Below are 21976 nucleotides of genomic sequence, written 5' to 3'. Positions count from 1 at the left end.
TTTTGTTATTGCTAACATCCACTGTCAAGTCTAATGTATTTCATGTCGGTTGTCAATGGAGTTAGGGCTTTTAATGTTTATATGCTTTAGCGATAGCACTCTCACTACATACATACGTGTATGTTATCGGCGATTAGCCTAGCAATGATCTTAATTGTGGTTGTCAGCCCAAAACCCTCTAAATATATATTAAATGCATCTTACCAGATATAAAATGACTACTACATAATCTGTGGTAATCGTTTGGAGCCCAGTTTTCTCGTCGAATTGCAGCAGCCCATCTCGCTCTCTTCTCTCCGGGTCTCTCGGAATCCGGTAGAACTTCAAGTCTCTCCGTCTTCTCCGTCTATCTTCTCTGTTATTGCAACCGACCGCCACACACGCCTTCACCATTTTGATTATTAATGTTAACAAGCAGAAAAACACGTCGTAAATAGGAGGAATGTACGTAGCCGTAACAGGTAAACATGATGTGTTGACGGACAATTGGGCGGCACCAGTCAGGAGGAAGGAGTTGTGACGTCACGTGGCTAGGGTCTATAGCAGTCTTGAATTTGAAATCGAATTCTAAAGTGTTCGGTGGATATTAAGAATGGCAACAAAGAAAAAATCCCATATGTCCCAGTGTTAAACGCGCTGACATATTTTTTACATTCAGTTCGTGGCATTCAGGTGGGTTTAATTGAAAATGATCAGATGTACTGCTTTTCCTGCTGAGTGTGTACAGTGCTGGCCAAAAGTATTGGCACCCTTGCAATTCTGTCAGATAATGCTCAATTTCCCCCAGAAAATGATAGCAATTACAAATGCTTTGATAGTAATATCTTCATTTATTTTGCTCTCCCATTCCTTTTCTCGGAGAAATTGAGCATTATCTGACAGAGTTGCAGTGATGCCAATACTTTTGGCCAGCACTGTATGTGTTGTGGTCGTTGGTAAAAGAAGGAAATTAATATTGAAAACACTTATTGACTGCAGTCGACGTCCAATCTGTTTCAACAGTGATTAATCGCCAATCAAAATAATTGTTCATGACAGCCCTAGACTTTCATACGCTGAAATCGCAAGTAAACATGTTCATCTCCTGTGAAGTGTACATACTGCGCAGTTTAGCGGCGGGACGTGACCGCTCGTCGGCCCTTCAAAGTGTTACGCGCCGGCAGGCACGGCAAGAATCAAAGTAGCACAGGGGAAGATCAGAGGGGTGCGGATGAAAGGATGCTATAATGCAATGTTCATTTCTACCTTCATGCAGGCGGAAAGTGAGGAAGATGTGAAGATGAAGTGGGAAGGGATGGGCCAAAGAGGAAAGGTTTAACAGTTTATAAAAAAAAATTCTATGCTGTTGACTGTAGCCTTTCTTTTTTCTGTAGTCTTTTTTTTTTTTCTTTTGAAACCTTGGGGATTAGTAGGGTGTAATTGTTTGCGCACTCAATAGCTCTATTAAGCCCAACAACAAACCACTTTAGAAGAGCGCAAACTGACTTTCTTCAGTAAGTGTTCAACTGAAAGCAATGATGGAATAAGAGGGGGAAAGAAGGGAAAAGCGAGTGGGCCCTGTGGCTCTGGCAGGGGTCCAAACATGGTTAAAAACAGATTAATCAGCATCGGGTCACATTCTCACAGAGAGGGATTGAACAGAGGTCACATCGAGACGTAGCCCTCGGCATCCTTTTTAAAGGCCACTTGGTGCGGAGCGAGGCAAGACAAGTGGCAATATTGTGTAGTTAGTCAATAACAGACTCTTAACACGGTCACAATTATAGTAAATAATGGTATGAACAAAAGAGGTACACAGCTAGTTGCTCTGGGCAATTATGGACAGTTTTCGGTGATTAGCTGTGAATATACAGTGGTACCTCAAGTAGGCATGTGCCGGGATGGGATTTTGATGGTGTGATAACCTTAAGCTAAAATATCATTGTTTCACAGTATCACGGTTTGGCAATTTCAGCTCTACAATGTGTTACTTTGAGATATCTGGGTTTAAAAAAAAATACTTTTTTCCACTGAACAGGATTTTTATTTTTCAAAACATATTAGCAAATTCGAACATTAAGTATAGTGTTAAGTTAAATAAAAAAAAGCGAAATATTCTAAATAAGATTAATTATATTCCGTCCCTGAGGTGAGCCTAAACCCACAGTTTAACATTATTACCATCAGAACAAAAATAATTGGAATTATTTTCCATAAAAAGCATTTGAGTAGCACACACTCTCAACAGTTAGACAGTTGCCAGAGAGAAAAAAACACCACATGTTTTACCACCGCTACACTAAACACGCTGGAGTTAACTCTCATAGCTGGTGGGAAATGTTCATGACAGTGTGTTTACTAACCTTTAATTTTGTATAAATGCGAAATCATATTGGAGGTATTGCCTCCTCGGCAGCCACGTTTTACATGTCGGATGGCCCTCCTCCTCTAAGCCACCGCACGTCTTTAACTTTTCTGCAACCGAAGTGTTCCCATACCAGCGATTTAGTTTTCTTCGATGGGGGAAAAATTCAGGAGTTTCACCTCCTCCAGCCATCGTGTAGCACAGCTGACTCACTGACACTGAGCAATTTAATAACGTAACATAAATATAGTATATCTACTATATCTAGTATATCTGAGCCTTGCAGCTGTAAGCAAATGATTTCTTCCTGCATTATTGGGACACAAAAATAGCTAATACCTTAGGGACGGTAACAGAAAAGTTTTGAAACCTTGACGTTTTCATACCCCGGTATACCTTGAAACCGGTAATCGGCACATGTGTAACCTCAAGATAACAAATGAATTCATTCTGGAGTGGCTTTCGTATCAGGATTTTTTTTAGTAACAAACCATGTTTTACATGTAAATCGCCTAGTTTGTTCCAAGATTTACTAAAAAGCGACATTAAAAACCAGATTGAAATAACAGCCAAATACAGTACAATGCAGAATTATTCAATATACTTAACCTAATCGTTAATACCTGTAATGAAGTAGATAATAGAATAAGGGCTGTCAAAATTATCGCGTTAAAGGGCGGTAATTAATTTTTTAAATTAATTACGTTAAAATATTTACTGCAATTAAGGCACATGCCCCGCTCAAACAGATTAAAATAACAGCACAGTGCGATGTCCACTTGTTACTTGTGTTTTTTGGAGTTTTGTCGCCCTCTGCTGGCGCTTGGGTGCGACTGATTTTATGGGCTTCAGCACTCATGAGCATTGTGTAATTATTGACATCAACAATGGTGGGCTACTAGTTTATTTTTTGAGTGAAAATTTTACAAATTTTATTAAAACAAAAACATTAAGAGGGGTTTTAATATAAAATTTCTATAACTTGTACTAACATTTATCTTTTAAGAACTACAAGTCTTTCTATTCATGGATCGCTTTAACAGAATGTTAATAATGTTAATGCCATCTTGTTGATTTATTGTTATAATAAACAAATACAGTACTTATGTACCGTATGTTGAATGTATATATCCATCTTGTGTCTTATCTTTCCATTCCAACAATAATTTATAGAAAAATATGGCATATTTTCTAGATGGTTTGAATTGCGATTAATTACGATTAATTTTTAAGCTGTAATAATTTAACTCGATGAAAAATTTTAATAGTTTGACAGCCCTAAATAGAATACAATGCGAGAAAAAAATAGCAAAATGTGGAACCTTAACTCTCGAGTGAGGCAATGTCCAAAAGGAAAAGTGATACCAATGTAGCGCACGGTGTGTAGCCCTAAAAACGCGAGGAGACCTGTGCTCTTTTGGCAAAGATGACGTTTTAAACTTCCTTCTTTCAACAACAACAACAACAACCTCATCACACTGCGGCACTCAAATTGAAACGTCATACTAAGCATGGTGAGAAAGATTCCGACTAATAGGGGAGAAGAATCTTAGGTCGCGATTTAAAAATTTTCTGAGAGCAGGAGTTACGTATAATTTTTAGTTGACATTATATTTTGTAAACTGAATAGTAAAGTTGTCCGATATTATCAGGTAGCCGATAATACCGGCCGCTAAAAGCATTTAAAAATGATATCGGACAACTTTGAATCGGTTTTTCATTATCGGTTTTAAGCCAATATGCATCTTGCCTTCAAAGCGAATGCAGAAGCCTTCTGCCTTTGTACAAGGCTGGTCATTGCTTAGCACAGCCGTTATACTTATTACTTTTAGATGTCTCCTAACTAAGATGCTTGCAATTTGTTATGTGAGCAGACTATTTGAATTCATGGTGCAAAAATTGAACAATTAATGATTGAAAATTAATGAATTATAAACTCGTTACAGATAACGACTGCGTTACCAGATAGAAATAGTCACTAAGAAAACTAGAAAAGTAATAAAATGCAAAAAGCTGTGCAAAAGTCCAGCAAAATGCATCTTGAAACTGTCATTGCATTGGCATGTCTGATTATTGTCTACCTGTATTTGTAATGCCTGGGTCGCCCCCTAGTGGCTCTTTAGGTTAACTACACTAAACATTATTTAATTATGAATGATTCCTTTACTATGTGGACAATTCGACATTTTGGCTCACTTCAATTTATATACAATACAAATATATATTTATATTAATTATATGGGCCAGTTGAAGTTGTTCTCTTATTTTTCACAGAATGTTTATTTTATATGGAAAACGCTGAGGTTGTCACATTTATCATTATTAGAGCATCCAGTGGCACATCACAATACAGTTAGCAGTATCATGTTAAGTGCAAGACCACATACATGAGTATCAGTTTGATATTGGTATTGGAATTTTTTGAATTGCACAATATCGGGATATTGGTTATCGGTTAAGAAGTAATTATTGGGCAGATCTACTGAACAGTTTTGGAAAAAAAGCTTTGAAAAACTTTCCGTAAAATGAATTTAATGTGTACCGGAGGTTTTCTATCTGAGGTACCACTGTATTTCCTCGTTCAAGCGTAGCAAAAATTTGCATCATTTTCAGTACTTTCACTTGTCTTTTCCCCATTTGTATTTTATGCCCCTTCTGTTATCCAGCCAAGTCTGTTTGGCACCTGTTGGCACCACACCCACTCGCCCCTCACGCCAGACTCCAAATGTGTCGTCAGTTATTTGCAGTTTCCTCACACCTAATATTTGTTCTTCAGTTTCCCTGGCACGCACGCTGATCTCACTTTGTCTCCTCTAACGGGTTCCGGCCATCCCAGCTCATTCGCACGTTCTCACAGACGGTGCTCTCGCCTCAGCGCCCTAATCGCTGAATGAAAGAGTTTAGCGGGCAACAATAGCACATAGGAGCCCAGCCATTATTCTCACTCATGCATCGAAAGAGATTTTGCTAACATGAGTTGAGGCTACCGTAGGTCGACGTTTCTCAATGAATTCCGACTTCTTGAAAATGTTTGGTGATACGTTGGAGTTTTATAATAATTCATAATGCAAAGGTAGATAAATGTTCGAAATGAAACCACAAGTGGCGGACAGTTAAATGGAGGCCCGAATGGACTGACTGGCATTCCGACAGACAGAAACACACATACAGATTATCCCTTGTGTAATCCTCAATTTGAGGATAAGTGTGCAGTGTGACAGGGCAGCCATGTTTTCACACCGTCAGCCTTTGTGTGAATTGATAAAGTTTAAACGGATTGGACGTCTACTGCCGCCAGTGGCACCGGAACATGATTATTCACTGCCAGCTCTCACGGTTCAAATGTCTGTCACAGTCTATGGCAGCTGATGAGTTGAGGCAAAATTATGTAAATAACAGCAATTTTTATGTGAAATCAAAAATTTGATTAATTAAATCATAGACTTCAAAATATATTGACAGGACGCTGGGGAATTAAAAGGGGCCTATCGCCGTCAAAGCTGACCGAGTGGAAATACAGACTAAGAGCTTTTTACGTTGAAAATTGTTGTGAATAAATGCTTAAATCCCTGAGTTGTTTACAGATAAGAACGTAAAACAGTCTTGATTCTTGGTTAAAAGCACAAAAAAAAAAAGTGCAGTTAGCATTTATTTTACTTAAATATGTCGAATGCGCTGTTAGTCTTTAAGCCACTGTGGCGCCACCTTATTACCACAAAGAGCTTTTTACGTTGAAAATTCTTGCGAATAAATGCATAAATCCCTGAATTCTTTATAGATATGGACGTAAAACAGTCTCAAAAGCAAAAAAAAAAACAAAAAAATGCGCAGTTAGCATTTATTTTACGTAAATATGTCGACTGTGCTGTTAGTTTTTAAGCCACTGTGGCACCGCCTTATCACAACAAAGAGCTTTCTATGTTGAAAATTCTAATGAATGAATGCTTAAATCCCTGAATTCTTTATAGATATGGATGTAAAACAGTCTCGATTCTTGGTTAAAAGCAAAAAAAAAAAAAAAACGGGCAGTTAGCATTTATTTTATGTAAATATGTTGAATGTGCTGCTATGTGCTGTTTTTAAGCCACTGTGGCGGCCCCCTTATCACAACAAGAGCTTTTTACGTTGAAACTTCTTTTGAATAAATCCCTGAATTCTTAATCGATATGAATGTAAAACAGTCTCGATTCTTGGTTAAAAGCAAACAACCGGGCAGTTAGCATTTACTTTTCGGAAATATTGCGAATTATGACGCCAGTGTGGTAGCGTTTAATTTCTCGCATTGATTTTTTTCACAAAGTTTCAAAATGCATGCATGGTAAGGGTGTAACGTTACATGCATTTGTATTGAACCGTTTCGGTACGTGGCGCTCGGTTCGGAACCGTGGCGTACAGAACGAGTTTCTGACGTAATGTAACCCTTACTTTTCGAGGCTGTGAGTCGATCGGGTTACAGTTCCTTTTTGTAGATTATATTTACTCCGTCTTCTCTACTATAATGAGGACCAACACGGTAGGACAGTATAACCCGGAAACGTCAACGGCGCGACAACGTGGCCGCCGCGAGAACGCAGTGAAACGTGGGCGTTAAAGTCAATCAGCCAATGCACACCAGTCGCAGTGCGGCCGCGTGTTAGACGCGTCAGAAGCGGCTCAACATGACGCACGCGAAAAGAACGGCAGAGTTTATTATTTGACGCGAGACGTGACCCTCCTGCGTCAATACTACTACCGGTAGCTAGGATCGGGCAGACCAGAAGTAACTCATGTAAAAATACGGTGGATCCGGTCGATTTTCAAACTAATATGCAATCGTAACCCACTTTTTGACTCCATCAGATCTCTTGAGTGGTAGATTGGGGCACAGTTGACTTGTCTTTTTTGATTTACTGCTGTCTTCTCTGCTATAATAATAACCAACATGGCCCCGTTTTCAATACAAAACCCTCCTACCACAACAAAACAAGTAGGAACTAATATTCACATAGGAACTAAAGTTATAGAACACAAGATATACAATATAAAGGAATACTAAATCACATTTGTAAAATATAAACACATAATAAAATAAATAATAGCCCATTTAAAAAAAATTAATTGAAATGAGCTAAAACACCTGTAATTAAATAATAATACACAGATCCTGCTTACACAAATAAATGTATTAATTTCAGTGTGGCGCTTTAACTTGAGAAAATCCACCAATAAAGGTTTTGAAAACCGTTCATAAGAAAAAAAACATGATTCATTGAGTCATTTCATTTTTAAAATACATGTTAAATTCTTTGTCATTGGGATTGCTTTTCACTTTAGCACAGGACTTCTTTTTTTTCTTTTTTTTTTCAGAAAGAAAGATGACCAATACGCGGTGTCTGAAAGGCAAATTCTTGTTGGATTATCTTTAAATACCCGCTACTTTTTGAGTAGAATTCTAGCTATATATAGGCTAATGTTCCTATTGTTGAAAGCACAAAGGTGTGTAATAAACAACTAGCACATTTATATTTTGCATTTTGTTTTCTTACTGTACCGAAAATGACCTAAAAACCGAGGTACGTACCGAACCGAGATTTTTGTGTACCGTTACACCCCGAATGCATGGTACGAAAAATATAATAATTACCTTGAATCCTCGAACACATCACTCCTGAGACAATCCTTCCTGTTCGTATGCGGTACAGGTTTTGGACTTTTTCCACCTAAATCTGGCGTTGGATCGCTGCATGTGTTTGAGAATAACTGCGACCAACTTTGACCGACTGAAGCGGAGTGTAGGACGGCCCCCTACTTGAAGGCTTGGCGCAGTGTCTGGGGAGTGTGTCCCGTCAAAATCATTATGAAGTCTATGATTAAATGTTAACAGGTCAATCATAATTGTTTCTATATTTTTTTGAACTCACCAGCCAAAAAATGCGCAATAAAACGGGGAAAAACATATAAGTCATACCGGCGTATAAATGGCATTTTTGGTGGCAATTTATTTGGATAAAATCCAACACAAACAACAGACATGTCATCTTGAAAGGCAATTTAAAATTAAAATAAAATAGAGAAGAACACATGACGCATAAACAACGAACTGGGAGCGTGTCTTGTATGTTAACGTAACATAGCTATTAAGAGTAATTCAGATAACCAGAGCATAAAGAACATGTTAACAAGTTTACCAAACCATCAGTGTCACTCCCAAATCACTAAATCAAATGAAATGATATCCTACTGTGTTAATAATTTCACAAATAAGTCACTCCAGAGTACTGTAATTTTCGGACTATAAGGTGCACCTGACTATAAACCGCCACCCACCAAATTTGACACGAAAACGACGTTTGTTTATAGATAAGCCGAACTGGACTAGAAGCTGCAGCTGTCCTCACTGTATTATGGGATATTTACAACAAAAGATATTAACCGGTAACACTTTATTTGACCGCGGCATCATAAGACTGTCATAAGACCAAATGAACTGCCATGAAGCTTTGAACTAATTGGCTGCAAAGTTTCTTTGCTTCAAGAAGCTCCATTTGGCCATTACTGCTCCCTTTGGGGAGATAGTCAACTCTGCTGCCACCTGCTGTCACACTGTTGTCATCCAACATGCCTCCTAGCATGCATTGCGACGCTACCGATGTAAATTAAAATCAAAATTCATGTTCTATGCTAATTATTTCCTCAGTTCTGTTCTAGTTGTTTCAATAATTGCTAGTTATGGTATTTCGTAACACTTTATTTGACACTGGTGCCATAAAACGGTCATAAGACCATCGTAATTATGACATGACACTGTCAAGAGCATTAATTAATGCTTATAAAAGATGACACATGAGTTACCGAACCAGACACTGCTACGGTGCAGGCTAACTACACATAAAATGTCACTCATTGTGAACTCGACGGAAACTGTTACGCATTTTCGTCGCGTTCTCATCTCGTCAGACAAAAACTGGCATTCATCTCGTCATGTTTTAGTCTCCCAAAACGTTTTTAGCTCTTTATCATCTCGCCATCGTCATGAAAAAAGTGTTCGTTGACGAAATATTTTCCTATCATCATCGTTGACGAAAACGACACCGTTGTACATCGGATTCATTCTGTTTGGATGTTGACTTTATTGTTGAGTAGTCACAGACACAGTTAAGGAGGTAGGGATTGTAAAAAGGAAAGGAAAGAAGCATTTCCTACAGGTTCCGGTTCTGGAACATCAGCCGGCTGTAAATCTGAAACGGAGGTTTAGGCATGTCCATAATCTCTTTTGTCACTTGTACCCCTGCTCAATAATCTTTATTTTTGTTGCGGTAATCTCTTGTCTCCATGGGGATTTATGCTTGGTGTCCATGAATGCTGTTGCTATGGGAACGGTTCCTCCCCGGACCACTCCCCCCTCCGCCCTGACATGTGTTGCCGTTTCTATAGATGTCTTTATTGGACTTGGTTATTGTCACAGTTGTGTAAAAAGATAATTGAAAAAAAACACAAATTAAATCAAGTCTTGACAAGGGCTCCCATAAAATTATACATGTCAGGATCAGGAAGTCATCGCCATGACGACAACCCCTTATATACAGACAGCTTGTAAGTTGCAAGGGTGTGGGCTTGTGGGTCTAGTGAGCTTGTTAAAGTTGTTTGAAGGCTGGTGTTATTTAGGGTTAACCCTAGTAACAATGTCAGACTTTTGTTGTTGTTTCCTAAAGATTTATTCCAATCACAACTCGGCGACTGCTTGTAAAAGCCGAGGGTGCCCTCACTCTTGCTCTTGCATGATGCGTTCAATTGTGCTCACGGAAAAAAAACAGTGATCACAAATCCACCTCGGACAAGCTGGCAAAAGAATTTGTAGATAAGATGTAGTATATCGACACACACACACTGTATGGCTCTCGTGAAATCATATTTTAAATTATGTTGGGTGTTTTGGCTCTCTTGGTCAAAAAAGGTTCCCGACACCTGCTCTACACAATCAAGAACCGCAGACGAGGGTGGGGGGCTCACCGGGCCCGAGCCGAGGATAGCGCTCTCTCGGCGGGCACACGAGGAGGGCTAAAGCAGTGTTGGGAGTAACGCCGTTATAAATAACGTCGTTACGTAACGGGGTTATTTTTTTCAGTAACGGGGTAATCTAACTAATTACTTTTTCCGCCGTTACAACGCCGTTACCGTTACTGACGGTCAAAAGCGGTGCGTTACTTACTCTGAATAAATTGAAGAAACTACCAGCCGTGTCGAGTTGACTCTGCTCTGTTGATTTGTCATCCAAGACTTGGGGTGCGTTCAGGTTCGAGAATAGCGCACGTACTTCTGACTCCAAGCTGTTTGTCCCTGCTCATTCAATTAGACAATGCTTTCCAAAGTTTGGTAACGTTTCTGTGTTTGCTACACCTGATGCTAGCCTCGTTCCCATCTCCCACTGTCAGCCAGCAATAATTCTGCTTCCATCTTGAGGACGGCAGACGCTTTGAAGGTGACGTGAATTGTCGGGAAACGAGCCTACCTGAATGCAGCCCCTCGAGAGATGCGATGGAAGTGATTGTGATTGGCTGAGGGTTAGAGTCATGTGTCGTGGTAAGCCAATCAGAGCCCGTGATTTCACATGCAAACCGGAACAGCGCGTGCGGCAAACACACACACGCAAAACAGATGCACAGGGTCGGGATGGCAGAGCATTCAGAAGAAAAATGGTCCTTTAAGAGTGGAGATATAGACACTATTTCAAGCTTGTCGAAATTAAAGGAAAGAACCTGCATGTAATGTGTAATTTATGTCCCGGGGCAAAGCTTTTGTCGACATCTGTGGTAAGCAATTCAAATCTGCTGAAGCACCTAACAATTTAACTACCTGTCTGTTCTTCTCTATTCCACTGACTGGAATACTGCTCAGAAAGTTTCAAATTCTTTGACATACAACAAGTTCTTTTTAAAGTAACGGAAATAGTTACTTTCCCTGGTAACTAGTTACTTTTACTATAGAGTAATTCAGTTACTAACTCAGTTACTTTTTGGAAGAAGTAGTGAGTAATGTAACTAATTACTTTTTTAAAGTAACGTGCCCAACACTGCAAGAGGGGTGGAAGTCTCTACAAAGTCACGTCTTCTCGTTGGACAGGGAGCATTGTCAGCCACAAAAAGCAAGCCACCTCCTTATTAAAACGTATGCCATGATCCCAGTATTTTACACAATATAAAACTTACTCACTTTCTTGTCTGTCCAGTGGTTGCTCCATTGTCATACTTGGTTTGCCCATTCTTGAGCAGGATCTTTTTGGAACCCAAAAAAGGATCACACGCTTCTCCCTGGTACAGCAACAAAAGCCTGCACCACATTGGGCTGGCGTGATGCGAAAAATGAACTAATTAATCCGCAAAATCAGCTGAATCTGCAGTCGTTCTGCAACTATAGTAATGGCTGTATGGTGAAGATGATTAGTCCGCTAACGTCACATTCGCCTTCTTCGTCAAACCAGACTCTGCGAATCTGAGAGTCACTAAGGCTACGTTCATACTACAGGTCTTAATGCACGAATCCGATTTTTTCGTGTTTTTCCGACTCGAGTGAGGCATTAACTTGACGGTCTGAACGTGACAAGTCGCATAGAACGGGACCATTTCAAATCCGATCTGGGTCACTTTCGTATGTGGTCTAAATCCGATCTGGGCCACATTTTTCCAGACTGTCGCGGCGGTCTGTACTGTCCAGTCCCGCAAATCGGATTTAATGCAGCAATACGTCATCAAATAGCGAGAGAGTCGTTACCGTAGCGATGCACCTGTGCGTTATTAGCGCCTAGCTTGCAGTGAACACGGCTTTTGAGGAAGGGCTGAGCTTGACAACAGTCATAAAAAATAAAAATGGGTTGAGGATAAGCCTGAGAATGCTCAGTTTTCTCTCTGTTCCAAGTGAGCAATATTTCAACATTGCCTCCACGGCCGAGAGTCGGGACAAACTGCCCGTATGTGTGTATGACGTGCACGGACAGTGCGTGCATGCTATTGATCCATATATACTTTGAATATTTGCCTAAACGGGGATTATTTATGTCTGTTATTTGGGTCCACCTTTTGAAAAGCAAAATATGATATCCCTGGAATGACGGATGACGTCTGTCATTTGTTTTGATGCTTCTGCGCATGCGGGTCTTCTTGCTTAGCGCGTGTCCGACTGCGAATTAGTGCGCATGCGTAATACTTGAACGGTCTCAATGGATAAAGGCAGTCTGAACGGGCACGCCAAAAAAACGGATATGACAAAAAATCGGATTCGTGCATTAAGACCTGTAGTATGAACGTAGCCTAATTTTCATGGCGCGGAATTCAAAAAAATTGAAGAAATACTGTATATCGATCGCTCTCACACACATCCAAGCGGTCCATTTCATTCAGGAGTATAAAATACCATATGAAATGTGAAATAAACATGCTTTTTGCTGTCATAGGCACTTTAAGGCAAAACACTACCACTTTTTTCCACCGGTGTCACTAAAATCGACCAAAACTGAAAAGTTACCAAGTGTTGCTATACATTGGAAGGATTGGCTGTGAATGCTCATATTTTAGTGCCATTGACAGCAATGGACGTCTAATCCATTTTGACTGGGAGAGGCCAAATGAGCATTCATTCTAGCGTCCTCAATGACAGCCAGCGAGTTACCTTATTTGGCAAAAAATAAACTTGGATGAATGTGGCCCTCGAACCAAAATGAGTTTGACAACCCTCCTCTAGTTAGTCAGTACTTGCAGACTGGAATAAACCCATTTGGAGCCAAAGAAGGCCCATTAGTAGACATGCTTTCTCTCCCTTTCACTTTCTCTCCCTCCCCTTTTAGCCTCTCTCTCTGCAACTCCCCTCCTCTCTCTCTTGTCATTTTCTGCCCTCGTTTCCGCGGGTGAAAGTCCCGCGGGAGGCAGGCGCTCAGCTCCACGGGTGAGCCGACAGGATGAGAGAGAGGAAAATGGCAGTGACAGCTTTGTAGGTGGGAGACCAAAGTGAAGGAGAATACTGTAGGGAGGAATAAGAAGTGCTTTTAAAGAGACGGCAAAGATTGTCGGGCGAAAGCAAGAGGCTAAAAGGAGGACAGGGGCTTGCGAAAAGGGGAAAAAAAGCAACAATAGGTAAGGACATGCATTACAAGAGGTTTTGGTTTTTTTGAATAATGGTGGCTTTGAATGTACATCTAGATATTTAATGACAATAAAAACTGAGAAATGTCCACATAAATGAAGCTAATGAGTGTTAGCATGTTTTTCCCCATTGGAAATAATGAAAATATAACTAATCTGGTTCAAGGTCAATCTGCTGCTGTCATAAATGTTATTTACTGATGTTTTGACATTCCTAACTGGCATTCAAGTGCAAGGTTAAATGTAGCATATGTAATACATGCCTCCGGTCACGCTTATTTTTTTTTAACATTCCTGGCAATCACACACGTTAAATCCTCATTAGCTCATTATGTGCCATTGATGGTGATAGTGACGTCCAATTAGGGTTGGGTGATATGGCCAATTAGGGCTGGGTGATATGGCCTTAAGTACGTATCACGGTAAATTGAGCAGATTTACCTCGATAACGATAAATTCGCCCAAGCGGACTGTTATATAATTTGAAAATCTGAATCAATGCATGAAATACAAATTAACCGATTCTCGTTGATTTATTTACCGGCTTTCAATTTAACAATTGTACATGCAGTCTAAACATTAAGTATGAAAAATTTCTTGTAAACAATAAGAATTCAATTATGAACATTTATAATAGCTTGTATGACTTCAACAATGTAAAACATAGAAATCATTACGAAGACTGTGCAAACATGTCATTGTAACACAAATGACTTACAAGTTGAACAGTACACTTCAAACAGACAACTTATTATAAATGGCTGCTGTGACATAATTACTCAACACAAGTGTTTACTGCAAGGTTTCATTTTTTTCCCCAGAGCATATTTTAATATATGCATGCACACATGAACCCCCCACACTGACACAACCACATTCAAGCATATTGCTCTTATGCCAATGAAACATTTAAGATTATATGATGGCAGTTATGCCATAGAATAAAGCAAGCACATACAGAAAAATAGCAGTGGCCATTATAAGGTCCTATTATAGGCTTCACTGTTGGATTATACTTTATGCTGAATGTTTTACAATCCTAAAAGCTATCATATGAATCACACACACACAGACATACAAAATAACGCGACATACTAATTGCCAGATGCAGTCTGTGCCCAATCCACTCATTAAGTTCAGCCGTTTCAACAAGGTTACAGCCGTTATCCAACTCCATCACGTTCATTTGTAGCGTTAGCCTCTAGCGTTAGCCTGTGGCCCGTCTACCAGTAGAAAGCACTGAAAGCTCCCTGTCCTGAACTTTTGAGAACCAGGGAGGACAGCAGGTGAAAGCCCGTCTGGAGGCCGCCAAGAGTCTACTTAATGTCAGGTGAAATTTCCCTTAAGCCCGACTTCCTCACGTTTGCTTGTAGCGTTAGCCGCTGGCGTTAGCCTACATAGCTTCTGTTTGTTTGATTTCCTGATGACCACGTGACTTTGTACGTAAGCGCACTGACTGCTTTCTTAAAGGGGAATGAACGTAGCTGAACAACAGAGAGTCAAAGCGGGATGAAAAGACTATATTTTCTTGTTTTATTAAATTACTGAATTTACCGACATGGTCAAAATTACGTCAGGCATCGTGAAGAATTTCAGTAACGGTAAATTTTCAGTATACTGCCCCCTATTCTCTACGTCCACTCCATTTGAACTTGGATCGCTGGCAGCGAGAAAATAGCCACGTGATTGGCCGTCTATTATCGTCAATGGCACTGAAAAAGTTAAAACAGTGCTTGTTTCAGAAAAAATGTTGTAGTGAAAAAGGTTTTCTTTGAAATTAATGACTTAAAAAATTTTTTTCTTCAATTTTTTTGAAAAATAGTAAAAAGTATATCTTAAAAATTAAGAAAAGAGGCGAACAAACAACTCTACTAATTTAATAATCTTTGCAATGAATTACACTTATTTTAAAATATTTATTAAAAAATTACAATGCGATACAAGGCTCACGATAACGATCTCACAATATGGCGATATAACGATTATCGATACACGAGTCGGTAAATAATTGAACAATATTTTACGATACAAGTAATAAACAGAAAAACAAGCTTCTGCTGTTTATCACTAGTAGACGTCCAATTCCTTTGAACTGGGAGGGATGGCAGCGAACATTCCACTTCAAACGGATTGGACGTCTATGGCCCTCAATGATAACCAATGAGTTTAATTTTGGGGCATTTTAGGTCATTTGCTGTTGATGTTGGGGTATTTCAGGGTCACTTCCTGTTGAATTTGGGGCATTTATGGGTCACTTACTGTTGATTTTGGGTTAGAACCGGAAGTGACCCGGGAATCTCCCCAAATGAATATTCAGTGACTCAAAATCGTAAAGACTGACCGCGAATGCTCTGATTCCGAAATGGATTGAGCTTCTAGTAGGGGTGTGTATTGCCTTATATGTGGAGATACCCCAAGCGTCTAGTGTCGTCAGTGGCAGCCATTGAGTTAACAGAGACACTCACCTAGTGGAAGATTTTGGTAGCAACTTGTTGGTTCCTTTTTTTTTTTTAAACAGTCAGACCTTTATCGATATAACTTACCAATTCTTGGCAGGACATATCGATAAGTGTTTCAGATACAAAGTATCACGATATAGCACCATTGCGATATTTGGTCACACACCAACTAACACTGAAACATACATAACATACATTTAAAAACACATTTTGACAGAAAAAAATCATTTAAAATAGGTAAAATAATATACAGTATGTCTTAAAATAATCATGCAAAGGGGGTCAAAAATTAAAAATCCCCCCAAAAAATAACATAGATAACTAACAGGTCTTGAAAGTCTTAATAAATAAATCTATTTTTAAATATTGATAAAATAAAACAAATTAACATTAAGTGAATGTAAGTATACAAATAAAACACATTTTAATAGGACATATATAGGGCTGCAGCTATCGATTATTTTAGTAGTCGATAGATAGACGAACTAGTTAGTTCGAATAATCGAGTAATCAGATTAGGAACATAAAAAATTAAAATCCTTGAGCGGAGCCCCAAACGGTACATATAAAATGCTAAGGTTTTTGTTTTTTTTCACAATGCTCTTAAGGTTCAAACACATATATCCACAAAAAACGGCGTAAAACACCAATCAACTAAATTACAAATGCATTAAAAAAAATTAGCTCAAACAAAAACTTAGTTTATGTTGGTCTTAACAGGGAGTAGCTGGATTCAGCCATGTGAAAAGAGTCATGTTATATTCACTGTCACCATTAGAGGGCAGTGTATCCACCCAAAGCAATAAAACTAAATGCAAACACTTTCAAAACAAACCATTACAACACAACTTTAGTTAAACGAATACTCGAAGCAGCAAAATTTCATTTGAATCTACTTTCTAATCGAATGACTCGAGTTATTTGATTGATTATTGCAGCACTAGACATCTTTACGCCTTTTATCACCTTGCTAGTTGTCACAAGATATGCAACAACATTATTTTTTGTTTTTTTTCTTTCACATTATCTTCTAATAAGAGTGCTAAATGGCAATAAAATGATCTTGTTCACCCAAACATATGCGCTTATTATCCACAAACTGACTGTGCTGTCCTATCAGTCCATCTCAGCCCACAATCTACTACCATAAAGCATTCAGCGTGTGTGTATTTGCAGAGAGGCCGTAATAGTGTCACCACCATTGTTTATACAGACTGTGGGAAGACGAGTGAACCCGGAAAGGGGGGCGAGATAATGCAAGCGACCCATTGGACGGGGGACTAAAAAGAGAGCCCGGAAGAGTGGGATTGTAAGCGCACGGAGATGAGTGCACCGAGGTTTAACAAAAAAAAAAAAAAAATGAGGCACCCTTAGAGAAAGTTGAGGTAAAACGTTGCCAACATGCACTCGCATTTTTTAAAGGCGCTGCAACCGAGGGGGTTCACTGCTAACAGACAGTTGATGGCCCACTAACAATCAGTGGCATTGAAACTGAAATGTATCATTTTATTAGCTACAGTCAACGGACAATAAGAACAAAAAAGCGAAAGTGCTAACTGTCTTGAGGTCAAGTTAATATTTATCTTCTGCCTCTTATCTCCTGCAAGTGTGTACACGCCTTTATAGTGTACACACCTCCATCCATCCCTCCCTCATTAAGCGACCATGCGTAAGCAGAGCTGCTCTATTTTTATTCCCGGAACCCTCCCTTGGCATTCTTGCTGCGTTGGCGTGGGGGAAAAAAAATCGCCAAAATGGCAGGAAGGTGACGAGAAGTACAGTCGTTAGCCTAGAGAGTGTGATTGACAGCCTAGGTTTAAAACACTTTGAAAAGACGGTGGGTGATGACAATGGCTTAATCGGAAATGAATCATACTTTAATCCTCGGGTCGAAGCTGTTTGTTTGCACACACGGTCACGCACTGGCATAATAATGCGGTGGAAGTCGAACGCGATCCGTTCCGTGACGCTGTTGTTTTTCCTTTACGAGATGTGTTGGGCATAGAATTAATCTGCTTCTTGGTTAATCTGAAAAATAGTTTTCTAAGTAGTAGTACATGGTTGAGTGTTACTGAAAACACCGATTTCTGATGAAATGCACATACAGTGGTACCTATACTTATGAAATTAAGTGGTTCTTGAAGTAGTCTTGTAACCTGAAAAGTAGATGTGTTTTCCATGTAAATGCCCTAATCCGTTCCAAGCATGACTGAAACACCACATTACATTTTATAATCGGTGTAAAACCAGAATGAAACAACAGCCAAACACATTTGAATCATTTCATCTACAGCATGGGTGTCCAAACCTGTCCGCAAGGGCCGCCGTGGGTCCTGGTTTTTGTTCGTACCAATCAAGCACAGACAGTTTAACCAATGAAGTTTGGGCTAAAACAAGCAACACCTGACTGCAATCAACTGATTACACTTGTGAGACACCAGATTGGTGAAAAGATGTCATCTTGTTTTGTAGGAATGAAATCCAGCACCCACTGCAGCCCTATGTGGAATAGTTTGGACACCACTGATCTACAGTGAAGGAAATACGTATTTGAACACCCTGCTATTTTGCAAGTTCCCCCACTTGGAAATCATGTAGGGGTCTGAAATTTTCATCGTAGGTGTATGTCCACTGTGAGTTAGATAATCTAAAAAGAAAAATCCTAAAAATCACAAGAAAATGAATGTTAATATTTGGTACATTAGCCTTTGTTTGCAATTCCAGAGGTCAAATGTGTTCTATAGTTTGCAAATGGCCCACCCATCAGTCAGGTTTCTGGGCTGTCGCTGAGAAATACAGAGTTTGAGCGCCCTCCAAAGGTTTTCTATTGGGTTTGGGTCTGGAGACCGGCTGAGTCATGCTAGAACCTTCTAATGCTTCTTACGTCACCACTCGTTGGTTTTCTTGGCTGTGTGCTTTGGGTCATTGTCATGTTTGAAGAGCCAGGCAGGACCTATCTTCAATGCTCTAGCTGAAAGAAGGAGGTTGTTCCCCAAAATCTCACAATACAAAGCCCCAGTCATCTTTTCTTTAATACAGTGCACTTGTCCTGTCCCATGCGCAGAAAAACACCCCAAAAGCAAGATGCTACAACCACCATGCTTCACAGTAGGGATGGTGTTCTTGAGAAAGTACTCCTTATTCTTCTTCCTCCAAACACGGTTAGTTAAAAAGTTCTATTTTACTCTCATTTGACCCAAAAAACTTGTTCCCATGAATTCTCTGCATCATCCAAATGGTCATAGGCAAACTTAAGACGGGCCTTGACATGTGCTACTTTCAGCAGGGGAGCCTTTCGTGCCATGCTTGATTTCAAACCATGACGTCTAGTATATCACCAACAGTAACTTTGGAAACGGTGATCCCAGCTCTTTTTAGTTCATTGATCAACTCCTGTCGTGTAGTTCTGGGTCGATTCCTCACCTTTCTTAGGATCATCGATCTCCGTAGCCCTTTCCAGCCTTGTGGAGGTGAACAATTTTGTCTCTAGTGTCTTTGGACAGCTCTTTGGTTTTGATCATGTTACAAGTTTGAGTCTTACTGATTGTATGGGGTGGACAGGTTTCTTTATGCTGCCATCGACCTAAAACAAATGCATCTGATTCAGGATAAATCATGGAGTGGAGGTGGACTTTTAATAAGGGGACTAATAGGTCTTTAGGGTTGGAATTCTAGCTGGTAGACAGACATGACTTCTTCATGAATTGCAACATCATTGCTCACAATAGTGACTCTCCTTCTACCTACCGCGACACAAGCTCTGTTTATAATGTTAAGAGAGTGTGTCGGCTTCAAAAGTGTTCGTCTATCATGTGGAGCGCTGCTGGAGATATTGAGGTTGATAGGCGAGTGTGCAAGTGCGTGTGCTAGCCACATCCACGGCTTTAAAAAAACAAAAGCAATGACGCAAAGACATTTTTCAAGAATCCTCCCACCCTATTTGCAGCGTCATAGTTGCGCAAGAATCCTAATTTTATGTGTATATGTGTGCAAATTGAGCCAAAGGTTATGAAATGTCCTTTACAAACCCAATATTTAGAGGCCAATTTTCTCTTTTTTTGTGTGTTTTGACTTGACTGAATTACTTAAAAGAAGAGCAGGCTCAAAACCATGCAGCAGTTCTGGGGCTCATTTATAAAAGATTATTCTGCATATTAAAATCTTAAGGTGGGCTGTGAAAAATTAATGCTGATGCCAAAACTCTCCGTGCTCTGAGTGGTGTGACCTACTAACTATATCATCAACTTAATGGCAGTTTCATTTTTCTGCTGCATTTTTTGTAATAAAAGTGGAATGAAGACGATTCTTTTTTTTGTTTTACTACCAGTGTAATTAAGAATTTTAGGGCTGCAGCTATCGAATATTTTAGTAATTGAGTAATCGACTGAAAATTCTATCGATTAATCGAATAATCGGGTCAAACATACTATTTTTAGGTAAAGAGCAATTATAAATATACATGAGAAAACAAGACATTTCATCTAATATTGAACCATTTTCAGTCAATCAATGTCTTTAGTTTCAATGTACATTGTTGAAAAAAGCCAACAATTGCATCTCAGATGTGACTAGAATAAAAAAAGACTAATTTACTGCTTTCACTCAAAAACCTCTAGATCTTATAAAAAAAATCTATAAATGTACAGTATCGCTTGATAGCACACATCACATAAAAGTAGGTGTTTTTCCCACGTGTTTCAACTGAATTTCCATTTGTGTCAAGCTATTTTCAAGGTTTGGTTAAGTTTTAAGTTAGTCTAAACTGTCCTGATAGGTTTTTGAGATTTTGCAGTATTCAAAATAAATGTATGATACCTGCTGTATTGGAGCACATTGCTACTTGGTGTTTTATCCAGCAATGACTATTGAGATAAAATTGACAATTAGCAATATTAAGTTTTTATTTTACACCCTCATCACTCTACAGCACTATGTTTTCACAGATGAAATAAAGCCTGTATGTAAGACACGTTAGCCAGGCATCGACAGGGTCATAATTAATAGAAACCTAGCCCTCCGCAGGGCTAACGTTACGTGAGCGAGTGACAGTAACGTTAATCTTATTTATTTGCGCTGAGAAGTCTACTGCTTTAAGATGTCTGTCATTTCGCCTCTAGTTCTACATACATGTGATATCTATAAGATGCATCAGACCAGTGACGTGCGGACAGGGGAGGCAGGTGAGGCAGAGCCTCACCTGTCATCATGACAAAAAAATAATTATAGCATCAAATTTATATTAATATTTGTCCATTGCTCTTTATCCATGACTCATTTCAAACATTTTTTATAGTCAAAATCGCTGAATTTACCCATTTCCTGTTCAAATAACGAAATGAAACGAGAGGTGCGGCAGCAACGAGTAAAGCCTCACCTCTGATTGCGCAATCCATAACAAACTGGGTTGATACATGGAATTGGAGCGTGCTGGTTGCCGTACATCTGCATGTCGCCATTATAATGTTTCCAGATACGTTTATTTGACCTGATTTTCCACTGTCTGGCTAATGTCTTTAACCCTTAAAGTTTAATTTTTGTTAGCGACATATTTAGTTTTGCTGATGGGAAATAAAACCGCAGTGAAAAGGCACAGCTTGCGGCAGATAGTACTCTGCCGCACTGAAAGGGGGCGTACGTGAAACTGGACTTTCCGTCAAAAGTGGACGCGATTAACAACACCGGAGCTAAAAGGTTAGCTTCAAACTACGGGACAGAAGATAACTCGCGCTTTTCAAACGGACTGGTACACCCGAAAAGACTGGCTATGTGGCTGTCCTTCGAAAAAATCGGCTTTGCTGCTTTCCCTGCCTTTTTTTCTCAACTTGTGCCAATGTCTGGACTAACACGAGATATTGTGACATTAAAAAACTACCACGAAGCCTCAGCAAACACGAGAGCTCGACCACTCACATTCAAAGCCTGATTGCTTTAAAAACTTTTGGAAGCTCAAGGATCGATTTGGCTTTGACGAACAGCGGAAGCTCAACGGTAGAATCCAGAACGCTAAGGTAAAGAGTTTGAAATACCTCATTAATGCAACCTGTATCCTAGCTAAACATGGA

The 21976-nt window shown here is 39.5% G+C and overlaps 1 protein-coding gene across 13 annotated transcripts in view; it reads left to right on the top strand.

Moving 5' to 3' along the window:
- epb41l2 (erythrocyte membrane protein band 4.1 like 2) overlaps positions 1 to 21976 on the top strand; it is a 105656-nt gene that overhangs the window by 10684 nt on the left and 72996 nt on the right. For 2 of the 13 annotated variants that reach the window (XM_057823033.1, XM_057823032.1), the window contains exon 1: positions 13128 to 13446. The exons of 1 other annotated variant lie outside the window; for it this stretch is intronic. The gene's annotated coding sequence lies outside the window, so the exon portion shown is untranslated. Of the gene's footprint in view, positions 1 to 13113; positions 13447 to 21976 lie in introns of those variants that run through there. 10 more of the 13 variants (XM_057823030.1, XM_057823039.1, XM_057823035.1 and 7 more) reach the window with 9 other exon arrangements.

This window comes from Corythoichthys intestinalis, chromosome 19 (assembly GCF_030265065.1).
Source record: "Corythoichthys intestinalis isolate RoL2023-P3 chromosome 19, ASM3026506v1, whole genome shotgun sequence".
NCBI classification, from domain to species: Eukaryota; Metazoa; Chordata; class Actinopteri; order Syngnathiformes; family Syngnathidae; genus Corythoichthys; species Corythoichthys intestinalis.
This window is presented reverse-complemented; position numbering and strand designations above follow the sequence as displayed.